The 25,993-nt window shown below is 48.9% G+C and overlaps 1 protein-coding gene across 1 annotated transcript in view; it reads left to right on the top strand.

Annotated features, from left to right (window-relative positions):
• The window catches only part of LOC119382356 (fat-like cadherin-related tumor suppressor homolog), a 912,235-nt gene that overhangs the window by 30,222 nt on the left and 856,020 nt on the right, over positions 1–25,993 (top strand).

Consider the following 25,993-nt stretch of genomic DNA (forward strand, 5'->3'; position numbering starts at 1 on the left):
ATTCAGCGCGCGATGTCAGAAAGCAGAAACGTGGCCACCGTAATCGGATGTGCCGTAATTCAGGCTGTTGCCGTGCTTTCATGCGATATTATCCCGCAGCTATTCTGCTTTTTTTTTTTTTTGCTATAGTAATTATATGATACTCCAGGCGAATTTTTCGCCTTCGCCATGATCTTCCATATCAAGTCCAAATTGCGATTAAATCACCCCACGTGTGTGAAAGCGTGCGAGCGCTGCCGATGAACGGGGCTCAAGCAGAGATGAAACGAGCCGACCATCTCCTTCGAGCGATGGGCACATGGAGGGTTTGGGGGGGGGGGGGAGGGGAGGGCAGCGGCGTGAGTCCGACAGGAAGTGCGTACTTTGTACCACCGGGTGTGGTCGTGTGTGCTGTGGTGTCTTTGGAGGGGATCAGCAGATGGCTCATACCTTTGTAGGTACTGTGCTCATATTGCAAAACTTCCATTGAAGCCATATATCAGCGGTGGATCCAGACGGGGGGGGGGGGGGGGGAGGGGAGGTAGGAGCGATCCATCCCCCCCCCCCCGCACAAAGCCTGCAGCCCCCACCCCCTCCCTTCAGTGCCTGTCGTCCACCTACTTTGTCAGCCTCCCCGTTGAGTTTGTCCCCTTTGTCAGGTTGTTTTGCCTACCACTGCCCAAAAGGGGTAAGGAGAATCTTGTCCCTGCTCTCAACCTCTCTCCTCATCGCTCCACCCTTTCCTGCTTCCCTATGCACATTTCAAACGAAGGCTTCTTAGGCACCGCTATAATCGCCTCTGGGCTGTTGTAAATCTGCGTGACCCCCCTAAAATGCACTGTGGAGGCGGTGGCGTCAGCCTTTGTACCCCCCCCCCCCTACACGATCAGATGATGGCATGTAATTGTAGCTTAATAGTATACGTTGCTGGGCTAGTTGGTTCATAATCTTCAAAATTGGCTAGCGCGAAATTGACAAGGACTACAAAGGAACACAGAAGTACAGGACAGGCGCTACTCGCAACTAAGCTTTATTCAGCAAGGTTTCCCTACATATATACACATCCGAGTGGCGCGCGCAGGCGCAATGCACATCACAGTCAACAGTGCTAATCAGGATTGCGAGAGCAAAACATATTCATATCATAACCAAGTTTCTAAAAACAGTTTTTCCTTACTGCGCAGCACAACAGAAGTGTCACTGATACAATCACCGCCTTTTTTTTTTAATGTGATAAGCTTCCATTAGTTCTCTCGCCAGCGCATTCCCACTTTTGCCCAGAATTCGAATGCTAGACAGCACTGGCACACAGGCACAGGTCCTGCAATGCATAGGCAGATGAAAAGTCAAGTTATTTTTAACAGATTGCGATCGTTGACGCAACGACCAGTTTGTCCGATATAAAGGTGAATGGGATTTCGGACACGGCGCCTACGGTGCATGTGACGTAGGGCCGAGCGTGCCTTTTTCCGCACGTCGGTTTTTTAAGTGGTCCAGAAATGCGAGGGCATAGCCCAGCCAGTTTATGCGGCGCTGAAAAAACTATAGGTACATTGTGCCTATATGCCACATTTTTTAAATTGTGTGCCACTTTGTGCCCATACGGCACCACTTCTGGCCTTTTTTCTGCACGGGCAGAGCAAGGCCTCTTCTTCCCCTTCAGTACTTCAGTACTCTCCGCAAGCTCAAAAAGAGCTTTTACCCTTGGATTCTGCTCATAGTAAGGTTGTGAAACGAGCTATTGCCTCACAATGCCTTGAATCGGTGCTGGCAAAGTCCTGCGTTCACTTGGCCCAGGATAGTTTTAATAGCCAGATTGAGCGCCTACAGGCGGCTGGGTTCTCCTGCTCGAACTTGACTGCTGTGTCCGAAACCCTCCTTCAGAAACTAAAGGGGAAGAAGAGGCCTTGCTCTGCCCGTGCAGAAAAAAGGCCGGAAGTAGTGCCGTATGGGCACAAAGTGGCACACAATTTGAAATAGTGCAAAAAACGCCAGGCCTGCGCTGAAACCGCAGCACAGTCACAGCGAAAGCTGGAAGAGCGGCGTTTCTAGAGCCCGTTAAGCTCTCTTGGGGCTACAATACAAGTACACTAGAAAGGTACCCACTACGCCATAAATCACAATTTTTGTGAAGTTGGCAAGCACCTACTAAGCCATTATTCGTCATTCTGCGGAGAAGCGAGGCACCAGCTACACGTCTGTAAGGCATTATGTGCACTTTGTTGACGCGACGAGTGATGACGATGGAGAGTTATGGCTCAGCCCTTTGTAATGGGTTGGAATCTTTAAACGGCCCACCAGTTGTGTAATTTGCATTGGGTGACGCCCGGTCGTTATTTCCCTCTCCTGTCATGCTGTATAACATAGGTTGACGTGGGAGAGAGACGGGGGGGGGGGGGGGGGGGGGAGGGCGAAGAACTTCACTGAGACCCCAAGGAAATGGATCATGCGCTTCCTTGGCAACCAATACAAGTGCACTTGCGAGGAACCCACTACGCTATAAATCAGTGTAATTTTACTGAGACCCCGAGGAAGTGGATCATGCGCTTATGGGCTTCCTTGGCAACCAATACAAGTGCACTTGCGAGGAACCCACTACGCTATAAATCATTGTAACTTTGGAGAAGTAGGGCAGCAGGCACTGTGCCATTTTTCGTCATTCTACGAAGAGCGTTGGTACCTGCTATATGCATGTAAGGAATTATGCGCACTTTGTTGATGCTGTGCCTGATGACGATGAAGAATAATGGCAGAGTCCTTTGTAATGGGTTGGAAGCATTCAACAACCTACTCGTTGTGCAGTTCGCATTGTGTGACGCCTGGTTACAGAATTGGCGTTGTGCGACGCTTGGTGCTTATTTTACTCTTCTACCACGCTATATTGCATATGCTAATGTGGTTCCTTCCCGACATGAAGCCTGTATAGGACCTTTTTGCAAAGCAGTTTCAAGCACCGGCATGGCTCAGAGGTTGAATACTGGGCTCCCACGCAGAGGGCCCAGGTTCGAACCTCGTTCCATCCTGGAATTTTTTTCTTATTTCGTTTTTTTTTCTTATTTCGAGCGATACTGGTTACGGACACCGGCGGCGGCGGCGGACAACTACGGCGCCAAAAACGGCCGGTGAAATGATCTCATAACAGCTTTCGCTGTAAAATGTGGCAAATAGGCACAATGTACATATAGTTTTTTCAGCGCCGCATAAACTGGCTGGGCTATGCCCTCGCATTTCTGGACCACTTAAAAAACCGACGTGCGGAAAAAGGCACGCTCGGCCCTACGTCACATGCACCGTAGGCGCCGTGTCCGAAATCCCATTCACTTTTGGCAAGCTTTATATCGGACGAACTGGTCGTTGCGTCAACGATCGAGCACGGGAACATGAGCGATCTGTTAAAAATAACTTGACTTTTCATCTGCCTATGCATTGCAGGACCTGTGCCTGTGTGCCAGTGCTGTCTAGCATTCGAATTCTGGGCAAAAGTGGGAATGCGCTGGAGAGAAAACTAATGGAAGCTTATCACATTAAAAAAAAAAAAGGCGGTGATTGTATCAGTGACACTTCTGTTGTGCTGCGCAGTAAGGAAAAACTGTTCTTAGAAACTTGGTTATGATATGAATATGTTTTGCTCTCGCAATCCTGATTAGCGCTGTTGACTGTGATGTGCATTGCGCCTGCGTGCGCCACTCGGGTGTATATATGTAGGGAAACCTTGCTGAATAAAGCTTAGTTGCGAGTAGCGCCTGTCCTGTACTTCTGTGTTCCTTTGTAGTCCTTGTCAATTTCGCGCTAGCCAATTTTGAAGCATATAATTGTGATTGCTGCACCTCAGGCTCAACAAAATTGATTTATTATCAAGCAAGAAAAAAAAAGTTTTTTAGGTTGCCGTATTAGTCGAGTGTCGTTGTGGCATTTTCAGTGTGAATACTTCGGTAACTATGCCTTGTATGAAAGGTCGAATTTCAGTTTAACAAACTTTCAATATAATGAAGTAAAGTGCTGCTTTTACCAACTTCACTATATTAAGATTTAACTGTACTCTGTACTCTTCAAATGGGATTAAGCCATTTTTATTTTTTAACGTGCGTACGAGAGAGTGACATCATCGAATGACACGGTGTCTACCCGTCTTGACATAAAACAAAGTTCTGTTTCTCACAGGGAATTTTAGCAGAAACGCTCAGGGAAAACCTGGAAAACTCAGGGTATTTAGAAATGTCAACTTGGTAGACACCCTGAATTTGCGATCCAGCTTAACACATATTTTTCCGAGCTTGTTTGGCGCAGAATGCACAGCATGCAAGCCTTATCTACTGCCAACCTTCTTTAGATTGTGTGCTATTTTGTGCTCCTAGGGTATCGAGGTGCATTTCTTTTTATTTTCTTCAGAATGTCTGTCCTGTTTAGGCTGCATCATAGAAGGGCCTGTGTGGACATCTCGAACCAACTTCTGCGCTGACCTGCACATAACCTGCTCCTCGTAACCAGCAGTTTTCAATCTAACAGCCTGTTTGTCGAAACTTTCAGTAATTTTCTCGGGACATGACTTGGCCAAGGCCGCACTGAGGTATGAGTAAGCTATGCCATTTTTTACGATCTTAGAGTGCCCGGAGGAATAGTTGAGCAGGGGCTTTTCTGATCGTGGACTGTATGACCAGCAAACATGGTCTGGCTTATGTGATAACGCCAAATCTAAGAACTGAAGTTGACAATCCCTTGGCAATGCCCAAGTAAACTCTTGCCCCCTGCTGCATTCCTTGAACACTTTTAAGGTATCTACTACTGCTCTGCACAAAATAGCACACAATCTAAACAAGGCTTTAATGTTGTGCATTCTGCACCAAACAAGCTTGGGAAAATCTGTGCTAAGCTGGATCGCAAATTGTCGACAAAAAACGATCGGTTTCAGTGCACCATTAAGCATGCTTCTCCGTTTGTCAAAGTCACGTGGAAAGTTGTATATTGCCCAAAATGACCAGTGCGTCAACGCAAGGCTTTTAGAACACAAATAATGCTTATTCTCACATTAGATGGCATTGCTTAGAATGTGGCTGCACGCCGCTATTCCCTGAAACTGAAATACCTTGCAATCACAAGGATCAGCGGACCAGGGAAGTAATCGAGGCCTTCCATATTCCCCCTCGCTCCAGCGTCATCATTTCCGTCGGCACTGATAAATCAGCAGACCTGGAAGGCGTCATTGAAGGCGATCAGCACCAGTTGATTAACCGCGCTTTGTGTCGCAAGAGTAATAGCAGAGTTGCGGGGAGGCAAAGCAACAGTGATGCTCACAAATTTCAGCAACGAGTACAAACACGTGAACAAAGGCACGACGGTCACCTACATCGAAAAAATTGTGGAAGCCACCACTGTTTCACCCTCGCCGATGCTTCCGACCCTACTCCGACGAACCAAGCTCCTCAACCAGCTTTCAACGTCAATCCCGGCCTTCCGAACCATAAGCAAGAACAGCTCAAAACCCTGCTCTTGCAATACAAGGACTGCTTTTTATCGTCATCAAAAATTCGGCAGACACCTGTCGCAAAACATTGCATGATTACAGAGGAAAGTGCCAGACCACTCCGTCAGAGCCCGTACAGAGTTTCGTGTGAGAACGCGAGGCCGTAAAGAAACAAGTCGATGAAATGCTACGCGACGACATCATCCAGGCATCCAAGAGTCCGTGGGCGTCATTTGTGGTGTTAGTGAAAAAACTTACACCATCTTTGGCTAAAGGGGGACCATGAGGCTATGCGAAGCCGGAGCACGTGCACGATCGCGTTCCGTTGGCATTCGTTGGGCATGCTATCGACCTCGGGCATGCTACCGACCTCGCGTTGTGGAATGCGAAGAGGAACACTACGTGCGTCGTATCTTCCCTCTAGCCTGGCCGTTAATTCTCACAGGGCGAGTGGGGAATGCGGTCTACAGGCACGCGAGAGGGAGGCAGCGTAGGAGAGGAGAGAGAGGGGGAGGGAACGCGCATGCGCTGGCGCTCATCGCGACGCTGCGCAGGAGAGAATTTCGGCATGTCGAGCCCGCATTTCAGAGGAGTCAACTGACGCAAGCGCTGGACTGAACGTGCGCAGCGCTCTACCACTTGAAGCAGAGGAGACTAGAGGAGGAGAGTAGCGCATGCGCCGCGAGAGCAGAAGCTTGAACGCAGGAGAAGCGCAAGCAGCTGCTGGGAGAGAAGTGGAGAGAGTAACGCGCAGCTGTTGGAGAGAGGGAAGGAGGAGAGTTGTGCATGCGTAGCGTGAGTGCGGACTACCACGCCGCGGGACATACCTCCGAGCAAGAAATGCTTCACATCTAAAAGAAGGATGGAACCCTGCGCTTCTGCGTCGATTATCGCCGCCTGAACAAAATCACGAAAAAGGACATGTACCCTCTCCCTTGAATAGACGACACCCTGGATCGACTCCACAACGCGAGGTACTTTTCTTTAATGGACCTCAACACCGGCTATTGGCAAATCGAAGTCAACGAAAGAAACCGAGAGAAGACTGCCTTTATAACACCAGACGGCCTCTTCGAGTTCAAGGTCATGTCCTTTGGCCTTTGCTCGGCACCTGCGACATTCCAACGCGTTATGGACACAGTACTGGCTGGGTTAAAGTGGCAGACTTGTCTCGTGTACTTAGACGACGTCATTGTGTTTGCCTCAAACTTCGACGTACACCTCCGGCGCCTTGACGCTGTACTTAAAGCAATCAAGGCCTCTGGCCTCACCTTGAAGCCTGAAAAGTGCTGCTTTGCATACGAGGAGCTACTGTTCTTGGGTCACGTGATCAGCAAGTCCGGAGTGCGCCCAGACCCGCGGAAAACAGCTGCCATTGCTGCCTTCCCACCACCCATTGACAAGAAGGCCGTACGCTGATTTCTCGGCTTGTGCACCTATTACAGATGCTTCGTCAAGGACTTTTCATGGATCGCCGAGCCACTAACACAACTCACGAAGACGGACATTGAACTCGTGTGGGAAATGGCGCAAGACGAAGCATTTCAAGAACTGGAGCGACGCCTGCAGGTGCCCCACCGATACTTGCGCATTTTGACGAATACGCCGATACGGAAATCCACACCGACGCAAGCAGCGTAGGGCTCAGCGCCGTCCTTGTACAGAAGACTGATGGACTGGAGAGAGTCATCAGTTATGCTAGCCGGTCGCTCTCAAAGGCAGAAATCAACTATTCCACTACAGGAAAGGAGTGCCTGGCCATCATCCGGGCTACATCGAAGTTTCGCCCCTACCTCTACGGCCGGCCCTTCAAAGTTGTGAGCGACCACCTCGCCTTGTGTTGGCTGGCTAACTTGAAGGACCCTTCAGGTCGCCTCGCATGGTGGAGCCTACGACTCCAAGAATTCGCCATTATTGTTGTTCACAAGTCCGGAAGAAAGCACTCTGACGCTGACTGCCTGTCTCGTGCCCTTGTCGACCCACCGCCGCAGGACGACCAGGATGACGACTATTTCTTGGGAACCATAAGTGCCGACGACTTCGCCGAACGACAGCGAGCCGACCCGGAACTCAGGGGCCTTATGGAATACCTCGAGGGTAGTACCGCTGTTGTTCCGAAGGTATTCACGCGAGGACTGGCGTTGTTTTTCCTGCGAAACGGCGTTCTCCTAAAGAAGAACTTCTCGCCGCTTCAAGCCAACTACCTTCTCATGGTGCCCTCAGCATTGCGACCATAAGTCCTCCAGGCTCTACATGACGACCTCACGGCTGGACACCTCGGTGTTTCCCGCACCCTGGCCAGAATACAGGAAAAGTACTACTGGCCGCGCCTTGCCGCCGACGTAACTCGCTACGTCAAGACCTGCCGGGACTGTAAGCGACGCAAGACACCACCGACTAGGCCAGCCGGACTTTTGCACCCTATTGAGCCACCTCGACGATTGTTCCAGCAAATCGGGATGGACTTATTGGGGCCGTTCCCGACTGTCATGAGTAAAGGGGCACGGGGTGCCTGCCGGACGGCGGAATGCGTCGATGGTGTGCGGGGAATGGAAAAGCACCCAATGGTGTGCACTCCCGCCACATCCATTCACGCCATTGGCCGGGGAAAGGCGCGTGCCACGCGACCCGAGTTGAGGTGCAGGACCCCCGGAGAAGAAGCAGTCATTGTTCGGTGGAGTTGGCCAAGAGGAAGGTGGTGCAAGCCAGCGTCGCGCCCGCGACTGGAACAGCAGGGCCCAGTTCTGGAGGCAGCGTTGTGTGAGTCCCGGGAGGGTGGCTGTCAACCTTGGTGTCTACCGAGCGAGGCTTCCCGGACTTGCGGCAACCTCATCACAGCAGTTCTCGAGGCACCTGCGGCACTACCCCAGCTCGACGAGACGGTAACCCACCGACTATCTCCGGAGAGCAACGTCGGAAGTTGGATGCGGTGGCACTGAGGAGAGGCTGAGAGTTAGGCCTATCCGGGAAACACCAATGTTCTCCACGAGGAAAGAAGCATTGCTGAGGAAGACGATCAGCGAGGCGTCTGATCGACGACGATGACTATGAGACGTCGACAAGAGCTTCGACGACGGGACAGCGCGTTGACTTGGGCACGGGATCGAGTCATCAGACACCACGATCCGTAAAAACATTCCATTGGTATCACGACTGACTGAGAGGCTATAGTGGCCAGACTTTCGAGTTGAAAGGAGCTAGACATAGCTCGAATGTTTTGTAATGCTAGTCAGTGAGTGCGCACTAACTTTGCATTTCTGCACTTGTTGAATTTTAGGGGCGAAGCTCCTCTTAGTCTAACCTTGTCACCTCTCCATTGTCCGGCGTAACCACCTTTGCAAACTGCCCACTACTTCGTCTTTGCAAACATCCCACTACGACCCATCACCGATCCTTTGCAAACTGCCCACTACTTCGTCTTTGGAAACATCCCACTACGATCCATCACCGATCCATTACTTCACCGACCATAAAGCCGTTATAATGAAGGGGGAACGGAAGCCACCTTTGCAAACTGCCCACTACTTCGTCTTTGCAAACATCCCACTACGACCCATCACTGATCCATCACTTCACCGACCATAAAGCCGTTATAATGAACGGGGAACGGAAGCCACGTCTAGCTACCACTTACGATTAATAAAATTTCTTGTATAAATATATACAGTGTTTGTCACGTTTTTGATGATGTACTGGGCTATCGTTTTGATTACTGCTGGGCGAAACCACAGAAGATTTCACGGTGTAACCATAATTGCTTCAGGAGCTTCGCCCAAGCTCTTCATCATTCACCCGTGGATATGCTGTAAATTTTTTTGGGTGTAAACTTTGACTGTGTGTGAGTTTTGTTTGCCGTCGTGTGTGCGATAAAGTTTGGTTTGCGGTGCCACCACGGTGTCTCCCGACTCTCTCTCTCTCCCACTTCCATTCCGTGTTGCAAGTGCTCCCGAGATACGTGACATAATAAGTGGCGAGCCTGCCAGGATTTTTCCAGCGTTTGACCCAGTCACGTATCGTCGGGGGTTGCAAGAGTGGATTGGGTAAAGGTATTGAGAGTCATTCGGGAGAAAAAGCTCAATAAGGAGCAAGGGCTGCAGTTTATTGAAGAGGGAACGCCGTCGACAAGAGTTGGAGGCAGAACGCGTTGTAGCATTAGAATCTTATGCTCGAGAAAAGCAGGAACTCGAGCTTCAACTGCGATTGGCACAAGCCAAACAAGCGAAAGAGCGTATTGGACAGAATGAGAGAAGGCCCATAGAGATTTCATTGGGAGATGTCAATGTGCCTGATTTTCAGAGTTCTGTTTCCGCTGAGCAAAGGGCCAGTGAGCCTGCTAATGGTGCAGATGAGAGCAGTCCTTGTAGAAATGAGCAGAACAAAAAGGACTCAGGGGTTGCATATAGTGATAGTATAGCAACGGTTAGTGAACTGCATGCCAGTGTTGTTGAAGAGGGCACGGAGGTAGAGAATGCGACACCTCCAGACAACAAAGAGCCAAAGGATAGCTCTCCACTGATGAGCATGCCCGTTGAAGGAAGTAGTGAGCGTTCGCGAGTTGTGAGAATAGAGCGGAGTAGGCTCAATGGAATGTCTCAGAAGCACAGTGGTAGACGCGTAAAAGTTAAGGGAACGCAGAAAGTTAAGGGAACGCAGGCAGCTCCAAAGATATTGAAAATTGGGTTGCATTTATCAGGACGTGAAAGGGCTGCTCATTTTGTGAACGGTAGACGCGTAAGACAAAAGGGACAGAATGATGCGGGGAGGCGTAAAGCAGGTTTGAATTGTTTGGATGCAGAGTGTGTGGTGCATGTAACCAGTGCCAGATATTGTCACGTGGTCGTGACTTCGACGAAGACAGCAGTCGGCGTTTGCAGGATGAAACTGTTTATTTGGCCGAACTTGTGGCTGGAAAATGAGAACTAGAACTACAGCAATACACGCTGTACAGTGATAGCGGCGAACAGGGCGTCATCCGTCGATCAACTGACAAGGGGTCAAGCGTGTTGGCTTTTATACAGGCGCTATGGAACTTTCCAGCAATATCGCTGGTGGCGGCGTTATCTCTCGACAAAGCTGGAACATTCGCGTGCGGCGCGCAATCTTAACAAAACGATCTACTACAATCGTGAAGCTTCTCGAACACTGCTTCGCGGCCAGCGTCGAGCGTTGATAACCGTTCTTGCTGGTCAAACTCGAACACATCAAAATAAAAGAAGAAGCAGGCGTGGCAATATAGAGGTAGTACGCAGTCAGAGAAAGTTGGTTCAAAGAGGCGTCGGGTGAATAGAAACAGAAGTGTCAGCGGTAGTGAGCGTTCGGGACATTGTGTTGCAAATAGGCACAGGAAAAAACTGAAGAAGCGCAATGTGAAAAAGCAGAGATTGAAGCATCGGGTATCAAACTGGTGGCTGCTATTGTGGTAAAAGGATTATGGGAAACGAAGTAGGTTTTGAGTATATTAATGGATGACTTTACTTGAGTAGACATCGATAGACAGTATATTTGTGCAGATTTTTTTAAGAGTATTGTGCGTTGTGTGAGTAGTTATTTTTGTGAGTGTAGCAGTATAGTGTTAAGGACTATGAACGCGTGGACATTGGGACCGGTTCTGTGTAAGGTGTGATGTGTTCGCGAAAGTGCGTGGTGATGACCATGGTTCAGTGAAAGTAGATGTGAACTAAAAGGGGATGGAAGTCATAAGTTACAAGACACCATCAGAAGAGCAGAGGGCTGTAACACCGAGGAGGACAGAAGCAGTTTTTTGAGAAAAAACTCTTCAAAAGGGGGCCCATTGTCATGAGTAAAGAAGCACGGGGCGCCTGTTGGATGGCGGAATGCGTCGATGGTGTGTGGGGAATGGAAAAGTACCCGATGGTGTGCACTCCCGCCACGTCGATGCACGCCATTGGCCGGGGAAAGGCGCGTGCCACGCGACCCGAGTTGAGTCACTGCTGTGATGCAGTGCCTCGAGAACTGCTGTGATGAGGTTGCCACAAGTCCGGAAAGCCTCGCTCATTAGACACCAAGGTCGACAGCCACCCTCCCGGGACTCACGCAACGCTGCCTCCAGAACTGGGCCCTGCTGTTCCAGTCGTGGGCGCGACGCTGGCTTGCACCACCTTCCTCTTGGCCAACTCCACCGAACAATGACTGCTTCTTCTCCGGCTGTCCCTCACCTCAACTCGGGTCGCGTGGCACGCGCCTTTCCCCGGCCAATGGCGTGCGTGGACGTGGAGGGAGTGCACACCATCGGGTACTTTTCCATTCCCCGCACACCATCAACGCATTCCGCCGTCCGGCAGGTACCCCGTGACCCTTTACTCATGACACCGACGTCGAATTCTGGAAACAAACGGATTGTCATAGCCACCGACTACCTTACCTACTACGCAGAGACAAGGGCCCTGCCCAAAGGCAGTGCTGCTGAGGTAGCCAAGTTTTTCATTGAGAACATCGTCCTGCGTCACGGCGCCCCAGAGGTCCTCATTACTGACAGAGGCACGGCCTGTACTGCAGAGTTAATCCAGGCAATCTTGAGATACAGCCAGACGAGTCACCGCCGGACCACCGCCTACCACCCACAGACCAGTGCCCTCACCGAGCGTCTAAAAAGACCATCTCTGACATGCTGGCTATGTACGTCGAGGCGAGCACAAGACTTGGGATGCCATCCTTCCGTATGTGACCTTCGCATACAACACAGCCATACAAGAAACGACGCAGATGACACCTTACAAGTTGGTCTACGGTAGGAGCCCAGCAACGACACTCGACGCAATGCTGCCAACTGCCACTGAAGAAGACAATCTCGACGTCGCCGCGTATTTGCAACGCGCCGAAGACGCTTGACAGCTCGCCCGGCTGCGCATTAAGAACCAGCAGAGGGTCGACAGCCTGCACTATAATCTTCGACGACGCCACATGGAGTACCAACCCGGTGACCGCATGTGGGTCTGGATGCCGATACATCGACGGGGAATTAGCGAGAAGCTTCTTCGACGGTACTTTGGGCCATACAAGGTGCTCCGACGTCTCGGCGCCCTTGTCTACGAGGTCATCCCTGATGGCATTACGAACTCTCAACGACACCGCGCACGACCTGAAGTCGTCCATGTCGTGCACCTTAAGCCGTTTTTTGCGCATTAGGGAACCTGAGGACTGTACTTCTTACTTTATTGCACTTCATTTCTGTATCCACTTGCATCTCATCATCATCATCATCATTTATTTACCCGGGCCCCTCATGGGGCATTACATAAGGGGGGGGGGGTAACAATAGGTAACCACGGGTCACAAGGTCACATGACATAAATACTGTTGGAAAAACAAGAAAAAAAATACAGTAAGGGGGAAAAAGCAAGAAAAACAATAAAAACATAACATGAAAATGGGAAGGCAGGTATAAACGCGCAAAGAACAGGGCTACTACTCGTCCTCCTGACAGTGGTGCTGTAACAATAAATCTTTAAATTTCACACAGTTTACCTCATTAACAATACCGTCAGGAAGTACATTCCAATCCGATATGGCAGTCGGTAGAAATGATTTGTTGAAGGCGTTAGTTGAACCATGAATGCGTTGAACACTGTGACAATTAAACAGACGTCGTGATGATCACATGGGCGGCAGGATTAGGCTCTCGCGTAAATGAGGAAAGTTATAATACAGCTTATGGAAAAGGCAAAGACTTGCTATTTTGCGACGGGATGCCAAAGGGGTTAGACCAATCGAACTCTTGATGTTAGTGACGCTCAATCTAGAATCATATTTGGAAGTTATAAAACGAGCAGCTCGATTTTGTATTGCCTCCAACGCCTCGATTAGGTACTCTTGATGGGGGTTCCAGATAGGGGATGCGTATTCAAGTTTGGTGCGTATAAAAGTTTCGTATGCCATTAGTTTAACTGTGGGCGAAGCAAATGTGAGTGATCGTCTGATGAAACCTAGTGATCTAGAAACGCTTCTTCTGTTTAAGCATCAGGATGATGCCTTTTCAGAGGGGGGCAATGCCAGACGCGCTCCTTTCTTTCTATGTTTTGCGTTACTGCCCCCTTACACGTGTTACTACTGCCTTGCGCAAGCCACGCCAGAATGTCTGGGAACGTTCCAGATTGTAGTAGATCATTTTGTTAAGATTGCGCACATGACGTGAAGAGTCCAGATTATTCCGGAGCTTGCGCCACCACCAGTGATAAGACTGGAAAGTTCGATGCGTGATGTATAAAAGATGGCGCGTCCCAGCCATGAGCAATTTTTTCGACGGCCGACGCTCTGTTCGCCGCTATCAGTGTGCAGCGTGTATTGCTGTAGTTTGACCTTCATTTCCCGGTCACAAGTTCGGCCAAATAAACAGTTTCATCTTGAACCCGCCGACTGCTCTCTTCCTTTTAGCCTTTCCTGTCCTCTCCTATCTTCTACTTACTTCCAACCTTCTTGGCGGCAAGGGTTAACCTTGTGTGGCTATCCAACCTAGGATAAACCATATTGGGTTATAGTAACCGCGTACTGCTGGCGTTGTGCAGACTTGTTCACATGTTCTGCCACGTCCCCTTGTTGGGCTCCGTGGTGGGTGGTAGGCGCCGTTACCGAAAAATCCACTTTTTTCCATGGGATCCTCGACCCCCTCCGTAACCACCGATCGTGCCCCGAAACGGGTACGCACCGATGCAAGTTCACTCCTTTGGCCCAAAAACAGAGAAACCTTCCCAAAATACCACGTCGTCCACTGCGAACAATCGTCTACAAAAGCTAGAACAATCTCACCCTTTCTTGTGGCCAAGTGCCTGAAAGAGACCATTGGAACCGGCTATAAGGCCACAAAGATGGCAAGCGGAGACTTGCTTCTCGAACTAAAAGACAAGGAACAGTACAATAAACTCTCACACCTCGTAGCCTTTGGTAACATCCCCGTCTCTGTGAGCGCACACCGTACCATGAATACAGTGAAGGGAGTGGTATCGGACGAAGATTTGATGACATTGAACGAAGAGGAGCTCCTTGATGGATGGAAGGACCAAGGTGTAACACATGTGCAGCGCATCACAATCAGACGCAACAACAACGAAATAGCAACAAAGCACTTGATAGTCACCTTCAGCTCAACCACCCTACCTGAGACTCTTGAAACTGGCTATGTAAAACTCCATGTCCGACCGTTCATTCCAAACCCGAGGCGCTGTTTCAAATGTCAGCGATTTGGCCATGCATCCCAGAGCTGCCGAGGGCAGCTGACGTGTGCTAAGTGTGGCACAACCGGCCACAGTGCTGATGACTGCAGTCATGATGAGGTCCTCTGTGCAAACTGCGAAGGTAGTCACCCCGCATACTCCAGAGCATGCCCAGCCTGGAAGAAAGAAAAAGAAATAATAACTATAAAAGTTAAGGAAAATATTACATTCAGGGAAGCAAGACAACGGATCTCCTCATCATTCGCACTAAAAACATCTTTCGCCGAAGTGGTGCAACGAGGGGCGGCACCACAAAGGCCCCTGGCAGTTGCCCGGTCCACGCCTAGCGCGCCGAGGCTAACGCCACTAGCCTCTACGGTGGGAGCAGCCAACGCTGCCCTGCCCACATCCAACCTGTCCACACCAGTGGCCTCCACAAGCTCTGGCAGCATCCAGGGCAATCACGAGGCCAAGGGGGTCCCATCGACCTCCAGCTCGGTGGGGACAAAGACTTCGTCCACCGAGGCGAAGTCTCAGCGACGCACAGCTCGCTCTGTGGAGCGGGCGTCCAGTGCCTCGCAAGAGGCTATGGACACCACTTCAAGCCAAACGGCGCAGGAAGCGCCGAAGGAGCGTCGAGCTTCTCTCGACCGCTCCAAAAAGGAGAAAACACCAATTACAGGGCCTCACAAAGGCCCCGTAAAATGAGCCCATCTCAGACCTCCTTACACACAGCACTTTTTTCTTTTCCCCGTCATGGACAAAATTATACAATGGAACGTAAGAGGACTACTTAGAAATCTAGATGACGTCCAAGAACTTCTGATTAAATTCAACCCGAAAGTGCTGTGTGTGCAAGAAACGCACCTAACCCCCAAACACACCAACTTCCTTCGCCAATACATCACTTTCCAAAAAGACCGCGAGGATGCAGTCGTATCATCTGGCGGTGTGGCCATTATAGCTGATAGAAGTCTAGCATGCCAGCATTTGAAGCTCCAAACGGCCCTTGAGGCAGTGGCTATTCGAGCTGTACTTTTTAATAAGCTCATCACCATATGCTCCGTGTATATATTATCACATCATCAGCTTCACAGACGCGATTTAGATACATTAATAGATGAACTTCCAGAGCCCTTTTTGATTCTAGGTGATTTTGATGCACACAGTGTCCTCTGGGGCGATTCTCACTGCGATGCTCGAAGACGTCTCATTGAACAGCTCCTCTGTTCGTCTAGTCTATGTGTTTTAAATATGAAGGAGCCTACGTATTTTAGCCTCGGAAACAACTCGTACTCCTCCATAGATCTTAGCATTACATCGCCATCCCACTTACCCATTTTTAAATGGAACGTTCTTAAGAACCCTTATGGAAGTGACCACTTCCCAATCATCCTGAGTACGCCGCACAAAGACCAACCACCCCCGCAGGTTCCTCAATGGAAGGTCGACTCAGCTGATTGGGAACAGTATCGAACCCTTACACATATGACATGGACTGAGCTGTCCGCTTTGACCATAAATGACGCTGTCACGTATTTTACAGCTTTTATACTTGACGCCGCATCTAAATGTATTGCCCAAACAAGCGGCCGGGGTTCTAAGCGGAGAGTTCCATGGTGGAACGATGCATGTAGGAAAGCACGGATGAATCAGAACAAAGCGTGGGCGTTGTTTCGCGATTCCCCAACAGTAGAAAACCTAGAACATTTCAAGCAGGTCAAATCGCAGGCAAGGAGAACGCGCCGACAAGCTAGACGAGAAAGCTGGACAAAGTTCATATCGAGTATCAACTCGTACACAGATGAGGGAAAAGTGTGGAATAAGGTGAAAAAAATTAAGGGTCAACAAACGTATTCACTGCCATTAGTGAATAGCCTCGGGGAAACCCTGGAGGATCAAGCTAATTTTCTTGGCACACATTTCGAACACATAACGAGCTCCTCACACTACTCCGAAACCTTCCAGAAGTACAAAGCACGAATAGAACAACAAAAGTTAGAAAGAAAATCTGCAAAAAATGAGGCGTACAACGAACCATTCTGCTTAGCAGAACTGCAAACGGCACTGAACTGTTGTAATACATCTACCCCAGGTTCTGACTGCATAATGTACGAGATGCTGAAGCAGCTACCCTCTGAAACACAAAAGACCCTCCTTACGCTCTACAACTCTATATGGTTTTCGGGTGTGATCCCATCATCTTGGAAGGAGGCTGTTATAATTCCAATCTTGAAGCAAGGAAAGGATCCCTCTGCTGTATCAAGTTACAGACCTATAGCGTTAACAAGTTGCCTCTGCAAAGTATTTGAAAAAATGATTAATTGCCGCTTACTACACTTCCTTGAATCAAACAAGTTGTTCGACCCATACCAGTGCGGGTTTAGAGAAGGCCGATCCACCACCGATCATCTCATACGTATCGAGGCATGCATACGTGAAGCTTTTGTTCATAATCAGTTTTTCCTATCTGTATTCCTTAACATGGAGAAGGCCTACGATACGACGTGGAGGTTTGGTATACTCAGAGACCTCTCACACATAGGTATGCGTGGTAATATGTTCAATGTCATTGAAAGCTATCTGTCTGATCGCACATTCCGTGTTCGAGTGGGCAGTGTTTTGTCCCGAACATTTATACAGGAAACCGGAGTGCCACAGGGTGGGGTGCTCAGCTGTACGCTCTTTATTATAAAAATGAATTCTCTTCGTCTGTACATCCCAATTAGTATGTTTTATTCAGTATACGTTGACGACCTGCAGATAGGTTTTCAATCGTGCTCTCTTGCGATCTGTGAGCGACAGGTTCAGCTTGCTCTTAACAAGGTGTCCAAATGGGCTGATGAAAACGGGTTCAAACTGAACCCACAGAAAAGCACCTGTGTCCTTTTTTCACGAAAAAGAGGCTTGCACCCTGATCCTGAAATTGTCATGAAGGGTGAGCGTCTGCCCGTAAACACAGAACACAAGTTCCTAGGTATAATTTTCGATGCGAAGTTAACCTTTGTACCGCACATAAAACATCTTAAAAATAAATGCATGAAAACAATGAATATCCTAAAGGTGCTGTCACGCACAACGTGGGGAAGCGACAGAAAGTGCCTCATGAATCTGTATAAAAGCCTAGTACGCTCACGCCTCGACTATGGGGCGATAGTCTATCACTCTGCCACGCCAAGCGCTCTAAAAATGCTGGACCCAGTTCATCATCTAGGCATCCGCCTGTCCACAGGCGCATTTAGAACAAGCCCAGTTGAGAGCCTTTATGTAGAATCGGACGAGTGGTCACTCCATCTGCAGAGAACATATTCTTGTTTCATATATTTTCTTAAAGTGAATGCAAACAGTGAGCAGCCTGCATATTCTACCATCAACGATCTGTCCAGCTCTCAACTTTTTCGCAATCGGCTCGCAATGGCACGCCCTTTCTCACTGCGTGTAAGAGAGCTAGCTGAAGTAACAAATGTCCCACTGCTTGAATACCACCCTATTCCCCCCGCAATGCAGCTCCCGCCATGGCAGTGGCAGCTTATAGACTGTGACACATCCTTCGTAGCTGTCACAAAGCACGCCCTCCTTATACACATTCAGATGTATTTCTTAGAGCTGCAACATAAATATGACTGCCCAGAATATTATACTGATGCATCCAAGTCCCATGCTGGCGTGTCATATGCAGCGGTTGGCCCATCTTTCTCGGATGCCGGCGTTCTACCCACTAGCACAAGTATTTTCACAGCCGAGGCTTACGCGTTATTCGTAGCCGTTAAACACATTAAAGAATTGAACACACCAAGGGTAGTTATATACACTGACTCCTTGAGTGTCGTGACAGCTTTGAAAAATCTGAAAAAACATAGAAACCCTGTAATTATGTCCCTCTACTCAATACTCTGCGCGGCGTACATGTCCAAGCAACACATCGTCGTGTGCTGGGTGCCAGGGCACCGCGACATCGAAGGAAATGTGTTGGCTGACCAGCTGGCCACGTCAACCAACCTAAGCGCTGCCAACTCTTCAGTTGCTGTCCCCGTAATGGACCTAAAACCAAACATACGGAAAAAGCTCAGGGCTTACTGGCAGAAGTTATGGGATCTACAAACGCATAACAAGTTACACCTGATCAAACCATACCTCGGTAACTGGCCACCTACATCAAAAACACGCCGTACAGAGGTCACTCTCTGTCGGCTTAGAATAGGACACACACACAGCACACACACACACCTTTTGTCCGGTGGTGACCCACCCAGCTGTGACAGATGTGGCCATCCACTTACTGTACATCACATACTCCTTGAATGCTCTGAGCTAGAGGCCTACAGAAAAAAACACTTTCCACTAGCGTTCAAGCAACACATACCCCTTCATCAGCGATGTTCATAGGTAGAGAACCTCTTTTTAAATATGATAAATTGAATGCATTTTTAAAGGACGTACATACATTTCACGTCATCTACGCAGGTGATCGGTAGCACGGCCTCATGAGGGAGGCTGCTGCTGCGGATGCTACATCAAAGAGAGCACCTGCCTCCAGGCCCTTGGGACCAAGGGCGCTGACGAGGCATCCGTGCTAATAAGGCACTTCTATATTTTAGCGTCATGATCACCTAGAACTCATCTACACCATGCACGCTTCACTCCACTTTCATGATTTTAATACATATATGTTTTACGCACCTTTAGTGCGCAGAATCTTAGGCCCTTATACAGCCACTAAACATCATCATTGTTCCCATTCGACACCATTTCCTGGCGCTCTTTGGCCATCAATGGCCCTTGCGCCATTAAACAACATATATCATCAACCCGCCGACTGCAGTCTTCGTCGACGTCACGACCACGTGACAATATTATTAAAAGAAAAGATGATTGCATCAGCCAAGCATCAGTAGTTCTAAGCGATTGCGAAGTGTATTTTTTGGAACATCACCGAAAAACTGTTGTAAGTTGAACGTCGTGGTCACACGTGGTACGCTTTCATGTATGTATATTAACAATGATTTTCTTTTAAATCAACTAGTTGCGAGTGTTGTCCTGTCCTTTGGTGCCTTGCCTCAGTGCATGGAGGGGATCCATGTTATATGAGCCTTTCCTGAAATTAGCTTGCTCTCTGTGTTGATTAAGGTTGTGGGGACAAGTGACCGCACAGAAGGCGCATTCTCGGAATCCCGAGGTAGCAAAGCCGACATGACAGCGATGGCTCAAGACTGGGTTTATTTCTCCTTCCTAGCCCTTGGTGACGTGTGAACACAGCACCTGCGTGTGTGCGTACCACGAGCATCGCCCTCGTGCGATGCCGCTGCAGAGGGCTCCTTCGAAAGAGGAGGAGAAACTGATGAGTGGTGTAACCTCCAGGTGACACAGGGTGTCCCAGAGGTCACGAAGGAAAAGGCAGCATTGCGGTACTCAGTAGGGTCGTGTCACTCGGTAGTGGAGACGACGGTGAGCTTGTTTCGAGGTAGGCGGGCTTGAGACATTCGAGGGCAGTTGTGTCAATTCTGCCGTTGACGTTGCCAACAAAGGTCGTAGTACGTCACTCGAGAACAGGATATGGTCCTGAGAAGTCTGGCTGTAAAGGTTTCCACATGGCACAGTTAAGCTTGAAAATGTGGGTACCTGACGTGAGTGCTGGGGAAATGTATGGAGTCTTTGTATCTTGCGAACGCATAGGGATATGAGCATATCTGACTGAAGGCAGCTTGCAGTTAGGAAGCGCAGTCCGCAGCTTGTGGCATAGGTGTTTTGTAGGTGGCGACGAAGACATCGCATGTAAGGCACAGCTGAGTGCATGTAAGGCACAGCTGAGTGCCGTAGACTAAATCAGCAGGGAAGTCACCGAGGTCACTCTTCAGCACGGCTCTGATGCTAAGCAAGACAGCAGGCAACCGTAGAACCCACTTCTCTGAAGATCTATAAGGGAGGACTTGAGTTGAGATGCCGATGAAAATGTTCGACGAGTCCATTTGACTGTGGGTGATAAGCAGTCGTGCGAAGCGCATCATTCCGAGAAGCTTGAGAAGTTCGTTAGAAAGTGCCGAGTCGAACTGTTGACCATGATTGGTGACTATCGTAGATGGGCACTCGAATCAGGCAGTCCACTCAGGCATGAAAGCCTCTGCAACTGCTGACGTGGAGATGTCAAAGATGGGTGTCGCTTGTGGCCACTGTGTGAAGTGGGCTATGCACATCAGCTTTATCAGTAGCCCTTTGGAGATTGAAGAAGGACGATGAGGTCCAAGTGCACCGTGTTGAAACGAGCGTCCGGTGGAAGAATACGCTTGCCAGGTGAAACGGGATAATGCTGTATGTTGGAGCGTTGACACAACGAACAGCGGAGCCATTCATGAACTTATGTGTTCAATTGAGGTTAAACGAAATGACTAGATTGGAAGAAGCTTCTGCGTCACGTGGATTCCAGGATATGGCAAATTGTGCATGGCCTCGTAGATGTTTGCGAAGCAGTATTGGAATGAATGGTTGAGGAGTATTCCAGATGACTGATGTAACATTTAGAGTCAGCAGGACATCCTTCAATTGCAATGAGGTCGATGACGAGTACCAAATGGTATGAAGTTTGGTGTTGTCATGCGGGTTACCCGCAAGTAGTAGACGTCGATAAAGGGCTCCGACGTTGGGTTGGTAAGTGCACTGACATGACGCAAAGCATCGGATAAAATATTGTCAGTGCCCTCGACGTCACGGAATGTTGTTGTGAACTATATAGGACAAACCGGTCGCTTCGTCAACGAGCGCTTACGTGAGCACTCGTACAATGTCCAGAACGTGGCTGGTGGCTTTTTAGGGATACATTGCAAGAAGTGTGGCTGTGTGCCTTTGTTTGACAAATGTAGAATTGTTAACAAGAATCGAAATCAGTTGACAAGAGAGATAATCGAGGCAGAGCAGATTGAAAAGATGGGCGAAAAATGTGTAAGCATGCCGTCCATTGCACTAACAAAAAAAGAGTTTGAATACCTGGGTATGACAGCGTCAAAATAAAAAGTGTCATCTGGGGGGGGTTTGGGAGTTTGGCGCATCGATATGGGCTGATTGTGTGTTATAAGTAGCAGTGGATCACAAGAATAAATTTTGTTGGAAGAGCGCCTACGTGTGTGCATATGTGTGTCTTTTTGTCGTCCGTGTTCTCTGTGCGCTCATAGTTTTTCAAGTTGTGAACTCCGAGATGTAGGAAAGGTGTCGGGTCTCGTGAGGCGAGTAACAGGACGCCGAATGACTCATTTCTTGCAGGAAAGATGGCTTTTAGAGGTTCGTTTTTCTTTGTTAGACGCAATATTAATGAGAACTAATAGGCAGTAATGCCAAGGAAAGTATAGGGCATATTATTTGTAGTAATTATGATATAAAATGTGAAGTAAAGTGCACAAAAAAGATAACTTGCCGCTGGCAGGGACCGAACCTGCGACTTTCAAATAACGCGTCCAATGCTCTACCACTGAGCTACGGCGGTGGTCATCCTCCCGTCCAATTTATGGGGTATATATGTGCATTTTAAACCTAGGGGTGTTAGTCAGCGCCGATCGCAGCCATTGCGGTGAGTGTGGAACACTCTTTTTCTGCCTGTTGGCGTCACGTAGCATGTGATCTTTTTACAAGCTGGCTGCTGACCAGTAATCCCTTGCATACTACCTGAAGGCATCAAATCTGCCAGAACGAGACCCTCGCTATGAACGAAGGAAAGAAGACTTTTAAGGGCACGTTTTCGCTATGAATCTTCTTTCCTTCATCTTCTCTTCTTTCATTCATAGTGAGAGTCTCGTTCTGGCAGACCTGATGCCTTCAGGTAGTATGCGAGAGAATATTGGTCAGTTGCCAGCTCGTACAAAGATCACGTGCTACATGACGCCAACAGGCATAGAAAGAATGTTCCACACTCGCCACCATGGCTGCGATCGGCGCTGACTAGGTTTAAAATGCACATATATACCCTATAAAAGTGGACGGGAGGATGACCGCTACTGCAGCTCAGTGGTAGAGCATCGGACGCATTATACGAAGGTTGCAGGTTTGGTACCTGCCAGCGGCAAGTGATCTTTTTGTCTACTTTAGTTTCTTCACATTTATATTCTAATTACTACAAATAACATCCCCTATACTTTTCTTGGCATTATTGTCTGTAAGTTCTCATTAATATTTCTTGCACGAAGGGCTCTGTCCAAACAGTAAACCTTTGGGGAAATTGCAAAATGTTTGACAGCCAGATGAATGGTGAGTAACACGGAGCCGAAGACACTGTAGCGGGACTGCATAGGCTTCAGCTTATTCGAGAAGAAAGCGAGAGGATGCCGCACATTGTCAATGAATTGCTGCAGAATGGCGTCCACAGCGGTGTTACAAGCATCTGTCATGATAATTGTGTCTAATCAGAGGGGCTGTGTTGAGGATGGACTTGACTCTTTTGAAGGCATTAGTGGCCTCTTCAGTCCACTGCAGCATTTGCTTAATTTTGGAGCCAAGCAGAGTGTCTAGGGAAGCGACAAGTCACACGCATTTGGAAATAAATTGTCGGTAGAAATTGATGAAACCGAGAAACTGGTGATGCTTGGTCATTGTGGTTGATTGCAGAAAATCTTCAATGACGATTCTTGGCGGTGGTTGAATGCCATTGGCGTGAACTACACATCTAAGAAACTCGACGCCCAGTCGACCTTATTTGCTCTTGGTGGCATTGATCCCAACTCCTGTGCTTGCAAAGTGACGAAACAATGACCGCCAGTGCTTAACATGTTCTTCTGTGGAAGAACTTGCTACAAGAAAGTCATCGGTGTATGCAAATGCAAAAGGGACGCCTCGAGTGACGGAAGTTGTTAAAACACTAGAAAGATTGGCCAGCGTTTCGTACGCCGAAGGCCATACGAAGGAATTCAAACAGACTGAGCGGTGTGGTGATGGCGGTCTTGGGGATGTCTTCCTCAGCAACTGGTAGTTGGTGGTAGGCGTAAACGAGGTGAGACTTAGAAAAGATCGTCGCACCATGCAACACTACCTGGAAATCCTTAATGTTTGGGATTTGGTAGTGATCAGGAAACGTAATGTCGTTGAGTGCTCGGTAATCGCTGCATGGGTGCTAGTCAACAGTCTTCTTAGACACCATGTGAAGTGCTGATGCCCAATTACTAGAGGAAAGTCAGATGATATGCTCAAACTCCACGCGGGCGATCTCAAGTTTCTCAGGAGATTAACACCAAGGTCAAAAGACGGGAGGGCCAGAGGTGAAGATGTGGTGAGGTACGTCACGTTGGACTGCTTTTGTCAAGTCTGGCAGGCGGGTCAAAGTGGGAAACTCACGGAGGCAAATGGTTCATCCAACATCACAGATATAGTGCGATCGACGATCAGGTCGTTGCAGGGATGCTGGTGACAGACAGATGAGTAACAAATTCGACAAGACGACGTTGTTTCACATCAATCAGGAGTCCGTAGTTGTGCAGGAAGTCTGTTCCAATGAGTGTGCATCGGACACCCGCAACCTGGAAAATCCAGAGGAACACTTTCAGAAGGCCAAGATTCGGCATGAGTGAGTGCGATGAGAAAACTGAAATCCTTTTTCTATTGACGGCTTACAGAAAATGACACAGGCATTGCTTTTTTGTCAGAGTGTTGAACGGGAATAATGCTTACATCAGCTCCTATGTCAACCAGAAATCATTGTCCCGTGACGCTATCTCATACCTGCCAAGTCTCCCGGATTACCCGGGAGACTCCCGGATTTTGAACGTTTCTCCCGGTTGTACGGGTCATAGGAAAATCTCCCGGAAATCCAGTTTTGCCCCGCGCGTCCAGTGCTTTGTCTGGCCACATGAGCAAAGTTGTCTGGCCACGTAGTAGAAAGGACAAAATGATTCTTCTTTTTTTTTAACGATGGTAGAAAGGTTCAATTCAGTTGCATTTCGCATGAAGTACCTATGCACTTTGTGCCGCAGTGCTGCCAACGCAAACGTGTCATAGCGCTGCAGCCGCGTCTTGCCTGTGATGCGTACATATAAGTACATAAAAAAGGTTTGCTCTGTTTTTGATAGGAGAGAGCGCTTGCAAGAATTATGGCACCAACACAAGCTCGTGATGCAGGTGGCTGTTGTTTGATGTCGTGACGCGAGGTGGGACGTTCCGCGTACAAATGCGCAATACGCAATTTAAAAATTGATCCTAAATGTGTTATACGTTATATCAGCCGTTAATATTTCGTAGATGATGCGTTTTTGCACACACAAATCTATCCCACAAGTTATCTCGCCTTCAGAATTTTGTCACTACTGCTTTAAGTGGAGAGCCCAACACTTCAAAGGGTAGCCGTTACCGATGTCTGTCGAGATAGCGCGTTTGCCAGCGCTCGTGACCATCCCCGTCTCAACGGCGCCCCTTATGGTCCCTTGCCCGACGAAATAACTGTTAAGCAAGCGACGACAGGCCTCGCACGCGGAGCGATGTTATCGCATGTGCCCTTCGCGCGACGGTGACGGCCGGGTCGTTTCATCTGTACTTCAAGCGCGTTCGTCCCTAGAGCTAGCGCGCTTTTACTCGCACGTGAAACAGACGATGCGTAAGCGATGTTATCGGTCTGGAGTCTGTACAGATCAGCGGCGACCGCAAAATCCCGCTGACAGTAGGCAGTTTTAGAATAGCGTACTCTAAGTTAGCGTTAGCGTTTGCAGCCCGCTATTTCCGTCACTTAACGGGAGCCCGCAAGCGGTTAGCGTACGACGCATGCGCAGTGGCGCGAAAAGCAAACGCAAAGCTTTGCGTGTGCTATTCTAAAACTGCTTAGTAGGCAGTTTTAGATTAGCGTACGCTAAGTTAGCGTTTGCGGTCCGCTATTTCCGTCACTTAACGGGAGCCCGCAAGCGGTTAGAGCACGATACATGCGCAATTGCGCGAGAAGCCAACGCACAGCTTTGCGCACGCTATTGTAAAACTGCCTAATGTCCGTATAATTGCTATCGCAGTACCCCCCCCCCCCGCAGTACCCCCCCCCCCCCCCCCGCCCCGTTGAGTAAATCTCCCGGATTCCATTTCTCCAAACTTGTCAGGTATGCTATCTGTTTCATAGAAAAGGCGACTTGTACGTTGGGCTGGACCGCTTGTCACCGTTAGTGGTCAGCCAGCCTGTCTTTTTGCCAAGTGCAGGGGGACACCAGCAGTGACGACGATCGTTTCCAAAATGGCAGTGGCAGTAGTGAACACCGGACATTGTTGGCGATGTCTCACGGAAGGTGCCTGTGCGTCTTGATCTGCTGGAACTGTGCCTGCGTGCACACTATGATGACTTATGGCGATGTTTCGCTGTACACACAATGTGTTTAAGACTGTCGCAAAGGGAGTTTAGCAGAAATTGAACTGTCGAAGAGGAGGGAAGAGTTTGCAACAT

The sequence above is a fragment of the Rhipicephalus sanguineus genome, chromosome 2, assembly GCF_013339695.2.
Source record: "Rhipicephalus sanguineus isolate Rsan-2018 chromosome 2, BIME_Rsan_1.4, whole genome shotgun sequence".
Taxonomy (NCBI): domain Eukaryota; kingdom Metazoa; phylum Arthropoda; class Arachnida; order Ixodida; family Ixodidae; genus Rhipicephalus; species Rhipicephalus sanguineus.